Source organism: Struthio camelus, chromosome 3 (genome assembly GCF_040807025.1).
Source record: "Struthio camelus isolate bStrCam1 chromosome 3, bStrCam1.hap1, whole genome shotgun sequence".
In the NCBI taxonomy this organism is placed as follows: Eukaryota; Metazoa; Chordata; class Aves; order Struthioniformes; family Struthionidae; genus Struthio; species Struthio camelus.
In genome coordinates this window covers 97,588,785-97,606,786 of record NC_090944.1, presented here as the reverse complement: position 1 = coordinate 97,606,786, position 18,002 = coordinate 97,588,785, and positions in this window count along the sequence as shown.

Genomic DNA, 18,002 nt, shown 5'->3' with positions numbered 1-18,002 from the left:
TGAGCAGAGATCTAGAATATGTCCTGTAATGAAAGACTGCAAGAATTGGGGTGGTTCAGTCTTGAGCAGAAAATGCTGAAAAAGGGACATGATGGTGTTCCTCACAGACAAAAGGCTCTTGCAAAGAGAAAGGGAAGAATCTGTTCCTCCTGTTTATGCTGGCTGTTACTAGGGATAAAGGGCTTAAATTGCAGCAAGAAAAAGCTAGGAAAGCTTTCAATAGAAAAAGGTAGTGAAATGCTGAAGTGATTTGCCTGGAAATTTGTGGAGTGTCCATCACGTGGAAGATGAGTCTAAATTAATCCTGTCCTGAGGCAAAGGGAGGATTTACGGAGGTCCTTTCCAGTCCTGTTTTCCTTTGATTCTATATTTTCTATTAAAACATATTTGTTTCTTAGGCATGAGAACATTTTTCTTGGTAATGAAAGTTCTCAAATTACAGCCCTGAACCACACACACTTATGTAACCACAATAGAAGGGATTGCATAGAGTGAATGGGATCTTCTTATATCGTTTTTCTTCTCTAAAGAAAAAGATAAGCACATGAGGCCAGTGTAGCACAAGGGAAGTTTTGTTCCAGGAGAGCTTCTTCAGTACTGATAGGCATCAAACACCCCCCCCACACACACACACCCCATCCCAAGCTGAGACTTCCGTGTTGGTGATAGAGGCTTAGCTGCTTTAGCCCCAGTGATTCACCCTTTCTGCCTCTGTGCTACCCTCTCTATTGCACCAGCACAACCATGCGCAGATGTACAGAGAATGAAATCAGGGGACTCGTCTAAAAAAAAGAAAAAAAAAGAAAGATATTTTCAGTTGCAACAGTGCTCCAATCCAATTTACCACTCAAATACCTTTGCATGTGAGTGTGTGAAGCAGAAGTTCATGGGAAGTACACAAGGGTTTATGACACCATAATCTCAACTCTTTCCATCACGTCCAGCCCCTTTATGCCAAACGGTGGAAACTGCTTTAAAACAAAATGCCAGTGCCAATGTGCCAGAGGTTACTCACCTACTAGGAAGGAGTTTCCTAGTCCCTTTCCACCTCCCCGCACAATGATTCATCTGAGATATGGAACCTCTTTATCTGAATACTAAAAACCTTTGAAAAGAAACACACTATCAGTCAGAGTAACATTGGCTGAGATATATCAGACTCTTAATATGCTACCTGACAACAGATAGGGAGTGAGTTCATGGACACCTCAGATTATCTAAACTGCTTTCATCACTTCCACCAAAAAAAACAATCCCCACCTCTCCACCCTCCAACAAAACACCATAACCTGCAGTATGGTCTCTGGTTTGGTATCTGGCTAGTATCTTGACCACGTTATATATCATAATATGTTTTACCATTTTTCTATTTTTATCCTAAAGGGGGTTTCCATCCTATATTACTTGTTATAAAGTAGAGCCACTGTAGGTCAAGTTTTATTGCTATGTGTGTTTGCCTGTGCGTGTGCTTCTAAGATGTCTAAAACCTCTTTACAAGCATTAGGCTTATAACACACCGGTTAACCAAAACCAGTTTTTCTTTACACATCATCTACTTGCCACACACAAAAGACGTACCTTACTTTTATGCAGTTACTTTTATAAGACTGCTTTCAAAAAGTTTATATCGATGCAAAGATATGGGTGTGGTTTCAAAATAGTATGAGATTATTTATATTCATGCTGCTGCTGAAAGTGTTAATGCTAGGAATTGGCCCCATGGCATGTGAGTGCTGTCATTGTGCGAGTGCGTGAGGGAAGGAGAAGGAAGAAGCAGAGCCTCCTGGGACGAGGGGAAGGTCTTGGATCACTTGGCCACTCATACAAGTGCATCTTAAGAGTGAGTCAAGTCTTATTTCCATATTACAGAAGCAAAGATGAATTGTAAGGATACAATCTGACTTTCCCAGAGCCATATGGCAATTACCACTGGTGGACCGTATTTGGGGTGGCACCCATTTTGTGTATTGTTTAAGGCACTTGAAAACTCACAGAGGACTAGCTGAAAGCTAATGCTGCAATTGTACTTTGAAAGAGTAAATGAGTTAGCGCTGTAAAGACAAGCCCTTTAGCCTGACATCAGCATGTCAAGGACTTGACTGAGAGTTTAAAAGGAGATGAATACCGATGCTAATAATGCACTTACTGAAAATTGATCTTGTCAAACAAATTCTTCAGTAAGATTATAGTTTAGGGTTAAACAGGTATTGATGTTAACATGTAAGACTTCTATTTTATTTCTCAGATGTCTGACTTGGCATTACACAGCATTTTGACTGAAGAAGCTAGAAAAATACACTAGTCTATAAGCAGTTCTCCAAAAAGACTTGAAAAGAGGGAAATCATCCCTATATTCCCTAAGTAATTGTCTTTCTAATTCAGTCCTATACGGCCATGTTTCTGGGCCTGTGTTATTAAGCATTTTCATCAATAATTTAAGACCAAAAAAAAAAAAAAACCTTCCCCACCATAAACTTACCAGTGACAAAGCCTGCCTGTGTCCCAAAGAATAGAATAGTGATAAAAACTGAAGGGCAAGTCACTGCTACTGGGTGATGTGGATGACTGGGTGAGCACATACAGTGGTCTTAAAACAGCCACATGCAAAGTCAAACATGCTGCTATGCATCACCAAAGGCCAAAAAAAAGGCTATCCTAATACTATCCTTGGACATGTAAACAGGGGGAAGAATTTTAATCTTACCTCTGCACCTGGCACTGGGATAACTGCTGCTACACCCAGTCTGATGCGTACAATTCAGGATTAATGTTGCAAGTTGAAGAAAACTCAGAGAATTGCCAGCAGAATGGTTCAAGCTTTGGAAAAAAAAAACTGTAAAGAGGGAGAGAATCTAGGAACTCAGCTTATTTACCTTACCTAGGCGATAGATAATGGATGGCTTAACCACTCTCTTTAGTTCCTTAATGATGGCAGGAAGCATTGATAATGGGTTCCTCAGTACAGCAGACAAAGGTATAACAAGGTCTGGTAGGTGGGAGTTGGAACGAAACAAAGTAAGATCAGACATACTGAGAGTTTTTTTGCTTGGTGAAGGTAAGTATCACAGGAAAAATCTATTAGAAGTAACAGTGGATTTTCTCTTTCCAGCAAATTTTAAATCAAGCCTGGATGTTTTTCAGAAACTGATTTTTGGTTCAAACATCAATTTGTTTTAATGAAGTCTTATAGATGTCCTACAGTAAGATAACATGACTACCGTAGACCCTTCTGAGCTGTATTATGCTTACATTCATGGTTCCTAGGTCTGAGTTATTCACTAGCCCACAGCATCTATCTGAAAAGCAGTCTGAAGAAAATGGAAATCAGAGATGGAAGAAGGGTGAAAAAATGAAAGAATGAAAATGAGTACAGAGTTTTGTTGCAGTTATTTAGATTCCTAAAAGTTCCTTGTTTTGATAAAGGTCTCTCTATCCGTTGCGGTTTTAATGAGATCTTTCATTCCCCTTCTTAAGGCAATGTACAACATAATTATACGATCTCAAAGAGCATAAAGGGTTCAAGCACAGAGCTAGCTACATGTCACAGCTCAGCCACCTGTGTCCTGGCAGTATAATCTGATGTCTGACATATTTTCTTGCTGTTATGGCCCTGGCGGGGTAGAATATCACCTTCCCACTCCCAAGATACTCTCACATCTGAAAGTTAGAGAAGAAACAAAGGATGTTTTCCCCACATGTTTCAAGGTGACCTTGGGGTCATCCAGAACTGGGGCATATGTCATTTGACATTTCTATTTTCCCATTCCAGCTCCAGAGACTGGGGCTGACATGGCATGGAAAAACACCTACGAACACTGCAAACTTAGATTGTCCATTTGATAAGCAGGCCTGTTCCCAGGGTTGGACAGACAAATTCAAGGGAGAAGGCTTATGTTTTTCCTGCTTAATAGTGTGTGGCTACTCAAATGTGGAAAGTGGTAAAGGTGTTGATTTCCATACAAAGAGCAAAACACCTTCCTTTTGTGTAATGTGATTTCCTCTTTCAGATGAAAACAGCAAATATAAACTGTTTAAGGAAAAATGCAATCTTTTCCCATGCATGTGAATCCTGTCTTCGTGATCTTATCACCGCCACGTTCCTTAGCACTTTTAAACATAAAAGCCACAGCAGAGTCACAGCTATATGCTCGGTACCTCTTTTTCTGCCAGTCAGTTTTGGTGTGGCCAAGTCACACTATCTGAGCTCTTCACAAGCCATGCTACCATCAGCTAAGATAGAGGAGCATTAACCTCATCCTTTAACAGAAGGAAAACTAAGGAAGAAAGGGATTAAAAGACAAGTACCGTGCTTCAGTGTTCTGGGTACAAGAGTGGCTCTTGCGTCCCTAGACGAGACCACTAAACTAATCCGGTTATGTCACAGACACAGTCATAGAGAATATACATAGAAGGGAAAACAGGGAGAATTTCAACCTTAAACAAGTAGAGTCAGAAAAAAATAATTTTCCTCTCAAACAGCTCCTCCAATGAAACTCTGGTCCTTCACCCTCATGCTGTAAACTGTCTTCAGCTACCACCGTAATTCCTCACATGTTCACCTTAAAATCTATGTTGTCCCTAAGTACCGATTTCCTTCCATAATATTCTTGCTACTTTCACACACATATCCCTCCTTAGTAGCACTGTATTCCCCAAAATGGGACACAGAAACTTTAGCTCGCCATAGGGGAACAAGCACCGGCCTCCCTTGCTCTGCTTCCAGCCTGCAGAACCCCCTCCTCTGAGCCCTAAACCGGGTGAATTGTCACAGTCCGGCTCCTCCCGGACAGCTTCCTCTTTCCTGAAGCTCCCAGATCACAGCCAGCTGTCTCTGCCTGCCTACAGGCTGAAACTCTACCCTACCTACAGAGCACAGCATTTTCACGGAACCACAGTAGAAAAGGCAAGTCAGTTTTAATCTAAAAAAAATAAATGCTTTGTAGCACTATATTTTTTAACCAGAGTCTGTAAGCTCAAAGATTCCTTGAGAATAAAATTGGCTTTGGTTTGCCCTCTATGAGGCATCAGATCTCACTATATTGTATTAGCAACAGCTGCTTATCCTGGCCTTATTCCACTCTTGAAATGCTGTCTATCTTGAACCACACGTTTAGCATATAGTTATTTAAAAAGTTTCTCTAGATAAGCCTGTTAAGATGCATCATTCCACCTGCAGAGGAGTTGTGAAATATGCAGCAGGGAATTAAGAACAGTAACTTGGTTACATAGAATAAGTAAAGTCATATATGCCAGTAGTGCACTGCTGTGATGGAAAAAATTAACTCAAATTAAAAGAAATTCTAACTGATTTGGAATGAGCTTTTATGGCCTAGATTACCTAAGAAGCAGGGAAGAGATATCTTTAACCTATTATAGCAAGAATTAGGCTGATTTTGTGCATATTTGTTACAGGAACAGCGTCATACACATCTCTGGATTTAATTGCTGACTTTACAATATTTTGAACTACTGTTGTTTTTCTTCTTGCTCCAGTGCTGATTTTCCTGGTGTAGAAGGGAATAATCATAAACACTTTATCTCAGTCCCTCACTCAAGATAGATGACCGGTTCTTCTTTAGACGCCTTACGGAGTTTTAATGTTACCTCCTAAGGATTTTAAAAGGTCTCAGATGCAGTTAGCAGTAAGGATGCATTTACACACATTTACCTTTGGCAGTGCCAGCTTAAATAGGTTTCTGTTCTCTTCATGTCTGTTATTCATTCTTGCCCTCACTCTACCATGTTTAACTGGATATGTAAATATCCCAGGAGCAGAACTCTGGCCTCTCTTCCCAGGTAAGCCACATCCAAACCAGCTGACAAGAGAATTATGCTCCTTCGCATCTAGCTCTTTATCCTCAGTCATCTGGAACAGTTTCCTTCAAGGTGTTACTGTGCCTTCAGCCACAAGGAAAGGCTCCCCTACACCGATGTCAGGAGGGCCTATTGGCTGGTGATGAAAGTGCTTCTGCAAAGGTGGAAGGTGTGTATTCTAACCTATAGCTTTTGTGGGGGCTCTGATTATTGATCAATATATGACAACGGATGGCTATTGTACAATGTATGACAAGTATCCATCTCCACTTTTAACTGCGAAATTTTGAAAGAGCGGTCATCAGCAATCTTCATGCAGAGCTTGGGATTTATAAGAGCTCCTCCCATTTCCTGCTTAGGTGGGCTGCCTTCAGCTTTAGGTGCCATCTTCTCTGAACACCTCTGTGAGAGCATGGTTACGTGGTCATTTCAGTCCATTATAAATCTATAATGCTGCCTACAGGGGGAGTCCTAGCCACCTTTCCCCTCTTGGACAATCATTTCTAGTCCCTTGTAAGAGCACTGCCATTTTGTCGTTTCCTTGGTATTAGCTTTCAGACAGGTCATGTTCTCTGGCCTAATTCAAAGGGTTGCCACGTGGGCACTCTTGGTAGGATGTGGAAACTGGCACGAAAAAGGCAGTGAGATAGTGGAGGGGAGGAGAAAAACGTAGACTCGTCATTTTTGGCAGCAGCGCAGGCATCTGTTCAATTAAAGTGACCAGGCAACAACAGCCTGGGATGCCTAATTCTCCTTTTGTAGGATAGGGAGTTTAGAATAAAGGCTAACCTAGAGCTCTGGATTAATAAGGCCTGGCATTTACAGTCTGGTTAAGCTGAGGCAACAAAGTAATTTTTCTAGATCCCTCCTTCATATGCCATGCATGCTAGATGGCCCTGGGTTAAACATTTACCTGCCTCTTTAGGTGACCCAGGAGATGCCCCCTTTCCTGAGCCTTTTTGAAATGTCCAGGTGTAATACTATCTGTTCAAAGCAAAATTTCTTGTGAATATCAAACATTGAACAATTTCAAAAAAATTGAGATTTTTGCTTGAAAATATAATCAGTAAGGAAAAAAAAAAAAGATACATTTGTTTCTGACTAGAAACAAACCTGCCAGATTTAACTGGCTTCAAGCAAATGGGTCTACATTCAGTGGACCACACATATACACAAAAAACTCCTAGCTAAATAATCTTAAATATAATTTTTACAATGCTTCTCTAGGATTACTTTGCCTGGTGGTAGTTGTGAGAGACACCTTCTGAGCCAGAATCTCTGCTCCAGACAAGTCAGGTTCAAGGCAAGCCTGATGGGGAAAGCTAAGGTAGCTTTGAATGACATTCAAAGTCTCCAGGTGCTGCAGATGCTCAGGTTACAGGCCAGTCCCTGGATGAAAGCAGAACAGCTGGCTGCTCTAATTGATGTCTGGCTTTCTACAGTCGTGAAGCACAAACTTTTCATCTGTCCTGGGAAAAAAAAATAGTTTGTTTTTTTTTTTAAGAATAAATCTATAAGTAATGGATTCTCCTGTAACACAACTGGAATAGACCTTTCAATGCACAAAGCCACATCTATTTTTAGAAAAGCAACAAAATGGAGCCAATTGAGTGAGCTCACTGGCTAGTCATTTCTTTGAAATAGTTTATCACATTCATCAAAATATACTGCATTACATCACTTCAGAAGTCATCTTTATTTTCTTTATAATTAAGTTATAGTATTTTTATTGATGTTTGGAATTCGTTTTGTGGGACTTCAGTGCAATTATAGGAATCATTGGAAATCAACTTTACTTTCGCACTTGTATACTCACGTAGTTGTCCAGGGATGCAGCACTGGAGATGACTGTTCATATGCATATTCAGAGGTTGGTCCACAGGTATTTAAGAAAACACAGTGTACAGAGGACACGCAAGGCTGTTTAAACAACACACAGATCCAACATACGGCTACACATTCACATCTAAAAATACACATATACAGATATGGAAAACACACAATTACCAAATTTTAAGTACTAGCCTTAAAAAAAAAAGCCCTACAAAACCAAATCAAGGATTAATGCCGATTGCTAGCGTGTGCCAGCATTTCACAACAGATACAGATGTGGGAGACTGAACTTTTTTGTGCTCGTTCTCCTGCAGACACGGCTGAGGAATGTTCCAACAAGTTTGACCATACCCATATTAGGATAGCATTAGGTACGTGTCTCAAGTGCAGAAGCAGTTTTGTAAGTTATATTCCAGACAATGTAGGCTTAGACATATAACTCACTGGACTGATGCATTCTTGTGTGTCGTCCATTCATTCAGCATTGTACAGAATGAACGTGCATCTTTGGTTTTCTGCTGAAATGCAACTATTTTCCAAGAACATTGTTTTATCATCCAAACTTATATACAAACAAAACTGTCAAGGGCAGGCGAGAGGGGTAAAAAGATGCATATTTGTTCCTGGAGTTAAGGCTAGGTTTGGGGTGAGCTTTTAAAAGTACCTGAGTGCTATTTTTCACTCTGCCATTGGTCAATGGGAAAATTGTAACTGACCCTCTCAGTCCCGTTCCCTCCATTTCTCTGTTTTTTAAAAATGAGGATAGTACTGCTAACTTCTGTTGCTTTGACAACTGCTCACTGAAAGCTCTCTATATACAGGCTAGACTTTACTGCTACTCAGCAGCTGGCTTCTGTATGACTGTATGCATCACAGTTAGCCTATTCTGCTGAGCAGGTAAATGCTCCAAAAGACTTATATCCTTAGGGAGGTAAGAAAGTACAGTACAATATAACACACAAAGTAAAATGCGATTGTGATACAGTAACTTTCTCCACCTGGCATGTCTGACGATTTCTATGAGTGCTCTGTACAGGGAAGCCTAGCTTATTTAGCTTCTCTGAGCAGGATGTATTTTTGCATTCCAGATAAATGGTCTCTTTCTAGATACAAGGCCCCTAAAAGCATAAACCAAGTAAATGCGAGTAATATGAATACCATAAACTCTTCTCCGCACAGGAAGTGAAGTGTTCAACGGTTTCTGTTTAGGAAGGTGTAAGTCTAAAATGTCCTTTTAATCTCTCCCCACTGCAGTATTTACACCTTATCAGATGTTACTTGATGTATGAGTACACACACACACACACACCTCCTGGGTTGGACAGGAGCTTTCTTATATATGCACTTGGGTACTCTCACTGAATTTGTTCTTTATATCTCTAGAAAAGAGTGGAAATGGACCAAGAGGATAAAGCTGAAAACCCAGCTTCAAAACTCAACATTACCTAATAAAGATGAATATAAAAAGAAAAATCAATTTCCTGGTTAAACATAGACAAATTCAGAGCAAGAGAAAAACTAGGGTTCAAAAGTCCCTAAAGCCACATTTCAGTTGTGGAAGTACTAATAGAAGAGGAAAAGAAAGAGTCCCACATCTTACACAGAGTTAATAACTATGGCTGTGAGCATAACTCACAGGTTGAATCTGGAGAGAGCTTTGCTCGCAAGGAACATCACAGCACCGATACCTTCTGAGATACTCACACTATTACAAATTATAAGGCCTTAAGTTACTTTAATGTACCTTTAAGTTGAAACACTGGCTTCATTTAAGACAACAACAACACTATCATTAACACATATTTCACCATTAACTCTACAGTCTTATGGGTAGCAATTTATTGCTTACTATTTATAATAGGTCTAGTGGAGTACTCTTTCTTAATGCACTATAGAGACTAACATAGTATAAACATTTATTTTAAAAATTGATAAGGAATTATTACTTCATTCTGTTGTCTTAAATTACACAACATTTACATAGAAGATTTGGGGGAGATTTTAATGCTTTTTGCCTACCAAAACATTTTTTTCTTAAAGAGGTAGTGAAAGTACAAAACTACAGGATTATTCCTTGGTGTAAGAAAAAGTAGGAAGGATATCAAATAGCAATAAAAATGTCCTAATTCTCAGTTAACTTGGCTTACTGCTTATTCTAGCACAGATTTCTTGCCTGGCATGGGCAAGTGACCTATCCTATATGTCTTTCTCTTTCATGATCTATTTCAGAAAAACATTCTTGTTCTTCCTCCAAAACAAGCCTTTTTTTTTTTCTGTTTATTGCTGGATAAATTTCTGCATAGAAAGATGAAGGGACTTAGCCAGCCTCATATCAAACTGGGTTATAACACTGATTTCAAGGCATTAGCAGCTCTTGGGGTACAATGCAAATACCCCAACACTCCATTTTCTGTTTAGTTTTCTCAAGTTGAAATTTCATTTTGTTAAAAAAAATAAGTTTAAAAGCATGCACACTGTCAATGTTTATGTGAATCAGAGCTCAGACAAATTCCACCCTATTTTATCACATGCATATGTACCAGTGCAGCTTTCACATAGTCACAGAAAAATAATTTCATTTTTAAAACAATTGTTTAAAACACATAAAAGCTTTGGGTAACACAGATAATAAAATTTTGGCTGCCACAGCCTAAGACAAGTATAGATAAAGTATTTCATGATTTGGCTGCCATTCTGGTATTTCCTCAGCAAGGATAACAGGGAAAGCTGCTGTAAAGCTCCCCTTCTTTGCCCCAAACCCCAATATTTATTTATATGTTACAACAACAGGTTTTTTTCCCCCATGTGCTTTTTAAGCCAACAGTGACAAATGAGGAAAAAGAATTTTATGAATTTTTTAAAACATTATGATCTGTAGCAGTGATTTCTCTGAAGTGAGGAATTGTTTGACATGTCTTTGATACATAGCATTGAACACTTCTGTAACTCTCTAGAGTCTTTGTTTATTCTAATCTTATTTACCCAAACTTGAAGTCACTCCATTGAATTCATTATTTGGCTTCATGGCAAGAAACACCGTCTATTGAAATCCACATCTCTCAGTTTCCATTTTCATTCATTCATTTTTTTCTTTAAAGTTATAGATTTGTTTAGTATCACCAGTATAAAAGAGTGGAATAATCATTTCAAATACACTTATTCAAGCTTTCCTCTGTTATAGTGAGGAACAAGGCTTGACCTGCAGTCCTAGTTTTATTTTGTCATGTAAAACTATACAGCTATAATAAGCACTAGGAGGCAGTGAGAACAGATGCCCAAGAAACTTCCATCTCACTGAAGGCTCACTGACTTTTGTGAATCTAAGGAGGTGTTTAAAAACACTGTCCCAACATGGTGAATTTGTTCTAGGTTTATGCAGTGTATCAAGTGTAATAGACCTTTGACCTCTCGATAATATCTGAGTAACAACAATATTTATTGCTAACTATTCTGTTAAATATTGTATGCAGTATTTCAACAATAGGAGAGCTAATGTTAACATTTTAATACACATTTATTTTCTTATTTGTATTTGAAATGTTTCAGATTTGCACAGTGGAATATGAAAGAGCAGGAGGGAAATGCTGGAAGTCACCCAGAATATGTTGCAGATAGAGGACTAGGCCTAATAGTTTCTGAAGGATTTTGGCTAGGAAAGCTTGTGGACTGTCCATCACAGGCAACTTCATAACAGAGGCTGAAGCATCTATTTCAGCATTTCCTCTATTTTTACACTAAGAGCTATTCCTAGTCCCTAAGAAAGATTCTTCTTCTAACAGCTTAAAATCATTGCTTTTTATCTTATCCCAAGGAACACTGATAGTAGTTTACCACCTTCTTTGTGGAATAAAGCCATTGTAGGATGAAGGAAAACAGTCCCAGTCTGCTATAGCATATGGCAATACGGAGTTGGCATTAAGCCAGCCTTGTCTGTCCCCACAAATCCCTTTACCTGTACAGAGCTTTAATTTGTACCAGTGTCATTAAAAATTATTTTTGCATTTAATTCCACCTTTTTCCTTTTATGTAAACATACTTGATATATATACATATACATAATGTACGTATACATGAAAATGTGCATTCAGTAATGTAACATTAACAAATTAGATTAAAATTGTAAGTGAACCATGTAAAATATACCGCAGTTCAGCTATTGTCACCCCTTGGTCTGTACCTCACTAAGCGAAACATGATTTTTCCCTCTCCCTGCACCTGGGGACAGATTTTAAACATTATTTTGTCTATGTGAATTAACTACCTCTAGGCATTTTAGGTCTGTGTAATTCAAATTCTAGAAGGAGATCCAAACCATACAGAACATAGCTGGTTGATACAAAGCCTGTAATAACAGGAGTCACAGGGCAGAATCCCATGTTTAGACATGCAGCTCCGGCAGGGAGGATTGCAATGATCCACAACGTACAGGTTACTATTTTGGGGAGCATCCATTTCTCCTGAAATTCTAGCAGCAGTACCTGCCTGCAACACATGCTTCAGTCTCTTGGTCATGCACTTTCCCTCTGGAGGAAAGATCACAGGTGCCCCATTTCATTCAAATTCTTCCGTCGTCATGATGTGGCTCTACACTTAATTTACACTGGTGAAAACGGCAAAGACTGCAGCTCCTGGAATTTATCCTGGAATACAGAAAACAGAGAAAATACTTGGCCATTAGAATAGGTAAGTTGAATTAGCAATCAAAATCCAACACAATGCATTCTGAAACACAATTCAGAATTCAGTATTTTGAACCTGAAACTGTTTTGACATACTGCCAGAGAGTCCTGTCTCTCACAGAAATAGAAACTCTGCTTGTTCCATGTGTGGCTTTGTAGTATTTAACCCTTACCAACTTTGGCAAACGATGATACACATAATGTAACTAAGGAGAGAGAGTACAGGAATTCAAAGCTACTCCCAATAAACTCTCTGGAAAGAGATTCTGCTCTTTCAGCCAAACACGCCTTTAATGAAATAGTGAAACAAATTCAGTCACTTGATTAGCAGTCTCCAGTTAGAATTTCTAAATGGTCATAAGAGAGAATGTGATCACTGAATTGCATTCCAGCTGTCTATAGGAGGCACAGAAACCCCCCTCTCGAATGCTCCCTGGCTATAAGAGCAGACTTCCAAAAGAAAGAGGATAGGGAGGAGAGAAAGTAAGCCACAAAATATTACTGGGCTGCCCTGAAAAATAATGTATTCTTAAACTAATTGAGAACATCTGGAGATAAAATACAAAAAAAGGTACTAAAGCTCTAAAACTCATTGAAATAAACATTAATAACGTTAGGAGGTTGCAGCATCATAGAGGTCTGGCACAATCTTTGTGAAGAACCCTGTTCATTTACAGGGGAAGAAAAAATAGCTTTAGATCCACAGACATCTGGTTTTCTAAAACTGTAAGTAGAAGAAGTTTTGCATTTTCTACCACAGAATAGTCTCTTCCTGATGATGCTGTTTGTTGCCTTCCTTCACCTCTTATTTCTTACCTATCCATCCTTTACTGGATCACAGCTGGTATAATCTCCATAGCAATGCAGAAGTGGGTCTTGATGTCATTGAAGGGATCGTGTGGTTTGATCCACTGAAGTTATTCCTGGCCTTCTCTTCCTTCCAACATTTTGGCAGTGCTTAAAAAGTCAGGGTAAAACAATCTACTGAGTCAGTGGTAATGAGGGGGCCTAATCAGAAGGCTGAAGGTAACAGGCAGCATCAATGGAAGAGTCAGACCTATGTTGCCATTTTACATTTTTTAATTTTTGTTTCTTTAAAGCTCTTTTTCTGGATTGTGGACTGTGCAGAAAAAAAACCCAAAAACAAATTGTACTTTCCCCTCAACACAGCAGCAGATGGTAGGCAGCTCTGATAGTCCCTGAGAGGTAAAAGATATAAGATTCCAAATCTTTTTTTCTAACTATACCCTGGTTTTATCTGTTACTATTGTGAAATTTATGTAAAATGTTACTTAATTGCAGTGTACACTGATAGATGTAAATGTGCTTAACTGCAATCAACGAATCCATGAACCCCAGAATATTCAATTCTCTGAGACATTTCTGAAGACGACCGAAAATGACCTCTGCTCTTTACATTGCAGTTTAATACAAACCTCTGTATTAAAAACTGAAGTTGCAATGGTCTCTTCCGGACCAAATCTTGCTCTCACATCTGTGAGAAATCAGTCAGAAAGGGGTAAAAGAGAATAGAATTCAGCCCATTGCGAGCATAGATCTTCTAATGGTAAGTTATGGATGATATCATTTCAGAACTCCAGCACTGGCAAAATATGCATGCCAGACACAGGAAACCAAGCGAAAATAAGAAAAACCACAGAAACCTTCAAAATGATATAATTTTTATAGTTTAGTGAGAAGATGGATGTTCTCACTGAGAGTGACCTCCAAGAATTAGATTTTTAAGCCAATACAAATATTAGTTTATTTTTTGAAGTCTCTGAACTTTCACATATTAGACACAGGACAATCCAGCTGAGTTTTGATTAACTTTTTAGACCATTAACCAATCTCTACTTTGCTACCAATGCCAGATCATGAGAACAGTTTCTTTACTGACTGCCTTTTAAGAAATAAAAAGGTCTTCCCTGATTTCTTGTACATAACAATCACGGTTTAAGAAGTTAGTGCTCTCTATTTATTCTAGAAGCAATTTCGAAATCAATACTGAAGTTGTTATTTAGTTGTAAATAGAAAGTTTTTTAAAAATGTCCATTGTAATTCAGATGAACACTGAGGATCACTGTATATGCTAATAAAAACTATTTTAATATACTAAAAAGTTATCATCAACTAATTTAAAACAGTCTTGATTGGAGAAAAAAGTTGAGAAGGGAACTAACCAAAAGAATCAGTGCTATTCATTTATTATAATCAATGGCATCTATTTATTATAGCAACTTCCAGTCTTTCTAAGCAAAAATGCCTAGTCAAAATGGCTAGTTGTTTGGAAAAAAAAAAACAAAAACAAAAACCCACTAATGATGTAAGCCTCCTTCTCGGCTGCCAATTGACCTCAAAGTCTCCAAATTCACATGCATTCACTGAATGCCCTGAATAAACAATCATCAGCTGAAAGTGTATTTGCCAACTATTCTACTTAAAACTATTTCTATTTGTGTTACCAGATTGCTTTCTGTGACAGATGGCAATTTTTCCAATTTGGTCATAAATTCTAAAAAAAAGAGAATAATGAACAAGACAGCTGTGGTCTGGATTTTCAGTCACATGACCTTTTGCACTAAAATTCAATATTATTGTTAGCCTATATCACCAGCCCATATATAGCAATAAAGCAAACTTGCCACACCATTTCAACAGTTCCATATGTGACACAATGATGGCAGTTAACCAAACTAAAGAACTCGATACTGCATTATTGGTTCCTGGATTTTCCCAAATCAAAGCACTACACACCAAAGCACACACCAAGTGTATTTATTTACATTCAGAAATGTTCCCTCTTTCTTTAATGCACTGTAAAAGTATCTCTATAATCAGGAAAAAAGAGTTACAATCACTAACTGAATGATCATCAATGGGTGTGCGATCTCCAGCTGAATGCACTGTAGGCAATCAATACCAGAAGGTGCTGAACCTCCTCGAGATGCTGAGTTTCTAGCTCTGTTTTTTCAGAGCAGCAGGATTCCAAGTTCCTTATATTTAAGCGGTTGCATGCAGAAGTGACAACAAGAATTATAAACACCAGTCCACACACAAATAGGGCTGAACCTCCTCTGTCTATCACTGGGCTTTGTGCCAACATAATATTGGTTATGTGGGAAACACTGTCCTGGTCTAAACAAGCACTTAAGTCCTTAGCTACTGCATAAATATCATGCTGTCAAAAAAGCTCCCTGTATTATTTGGTTCCATATTTGTCCATTGAAGAAAAGAATGATCAGTTTACTACAAGTGGGATCTCTTAACTCATGAGTTGCTGGGTAGAAAAAAGCAGTGAGAAAAAGTGAGAAAAGGGAACCATTCTTGTGCTGAGATCTGTAGTGAACCATAAGAGGACCTTTTGGAATGCGGGCTTCTCCATTAAGTGACCACACTGAGTTGCCTTGCATGTTCTACTGCATCCTATCCTACACAAGTTTACATGTATTAGTTCCCTTTGTGTACTCTAACAGAACTCTTCGCCGCTTACAGCCATCCAACTAATAGTATCATTTCATTTTTTTGTCACATCAGTCTTGAACTGCTACTCTTTCAGTTGCATGACTTGTAAATTTAACATATTTCATACATATTTATCCTAATTCTTGCAGTTTCTCTTTAAGCTAGATAAATCGGAATAGTCCTGTGGACGAGGATGAATCCTCTTCCCTTTTTGCATTCCATCAGCTCAATTGCCTGTAGTGTAAACAAGAAAAATCCACCTACTAGAACAATGTTCCACTTCAGTCAAAAATTAGCTGATTTTTGGATAACAGAGTAGGCTCAGTACTATAAAGAGCTACAAAGAGTTACAAAGCAAGTAACTTCCTAAGTAATCAGGCTCGGATTTGGAAAAACCCCGACCTCATCTCTGTCTCTGCAGCCACAAACACTTTTCAAAGCTCTGCAGACTTACCCTTGAAGCCAAACAGTAAGATTAGAATGCTTCTTATTCCCATTACACAAATTCCAAGTGAAGCGTGGGAAATGAAGTAATTTGCACAAGGTAGCTTAGGCAAGTGCAGCAAACCAGGAAGTCAAACGGATTTCTGTAGACATGTGGGTGACTTAAATATGCTGGTACCCAAAACTCTGATTTACCTAGCTTGAAAAGCAGCAGCAAGTATCTGGAAAAATGCATCTGAAAAACGTCCTATGCCATGCTACAAATAACAGTTTGAATAATTAACTATTAAATACCAGTAAAAGGTAATTCATCTCCATTCACTATTTGCATTTCTCAGTTCGGATTAAGAGGAAAAAAATGCCTTTATCTATCTTCTTCTCTAAAAACAAGAATAAAAAACCCCAAAGTTTTTTTAAGCATAGGGTACAGGAAGGGTCATTTTGTTTTTTTTAAAAATTGCTACCATAATACTGTAACTGTTAACTGCAAACACTGTAGCAATTAAAAAAGAAATACCATACACAATACACCACTTGGCTTTCTAAGTTTCCTAGAAACATTCTAATTAGCCTTAAATTTAAAAGCTCTCTTAAATATAAAATAGCACATCACATACATTTTCAAGTAAAATTCAACTTTTGGGCTTCCTTTGACTTAAATTTTTAAAATTATTGTTTGGAAATGCTAGTTAAGCTTCCTGCAGTAAGAATGTAGTAAGAAAGTATTTAATTCAGTTTTTTTTTTTTTTTAAAGTTGTTGGAGAGTTTAATTTGAAAATGAGACAGGAGGAATTTTCTTTGCTGATGACAGCCACTGAATTTAGTAGTCTATGTAAACAGAATCGACTCCTTAATCTCATGTGTAACCAGCTTTGAATCAACAGGAACGTTCACAGTGAAAAAAACTAAAGGGTTGTTGTGTAATTTTTTTGTTTCCAGTTTTAAAGAAACAAAAATAAACCCATGAAAAGTAATGAATTATAGTAAGATCTAAGACATGTTTCTTTCCCTTGCTACTATGGAGGTACTGACACCTTCTAAAAGTATCCAAAGTGGCCAAAAACAGTCTCTGATCCACTTTCAGCTTTAAAGAACTGCCAAAAATAAAGTTAGTTTGGCTTCACAGCCATAAATTATAGTATATTTCTGGAATCTCTCTCACTCAGAGTTTAATCTTGAGTTCTGATGAGTACTAACAGAAATCATTAATGGGGAAAAGATAAATATCACTTCAGAGGAGTCAATAACATAATTAAATCCAGTTAGTTTGTGCTTAAGAAAAGAAACATCTAGTCACTCTTTTTTTTTTTGGTTTTGTTTGTTTGTTTTTTAATATTGTATGACAGACCTTTAATACAGCAGACAAAGAAATAACACGAAACCAGTGGATGAAAGACAAGCTAGACTTAAAACTAAGAAGTCATTTGAGGACTTGTGCTATGACAAGTGTTGCAATGAATTCTCCATCACTGGGAGTACTTTAACTGGATGTTTTCTGAAAAATAAACTCTGGTTCTCCCTGAGATACTGGGCTTGAAACAAGTTAAAGGAAATGCTGCAGCCTGTGTTAGCCACGAATTTAGAGTAGTACATAACTCCTTTTGTTTTGTTTTTTAACTCAAAGAATAAAACTTCTAATTTTCCCAAACACAGTCTTATCTGACTTTAGTGACACACTCCCTGTGTGTCTCAAACCATTTATAGTGCCCCTGTTCTAGTTCATATGCTTATTTGTAGCACTAAACAGAATAAGGTAGAAGGAATTAA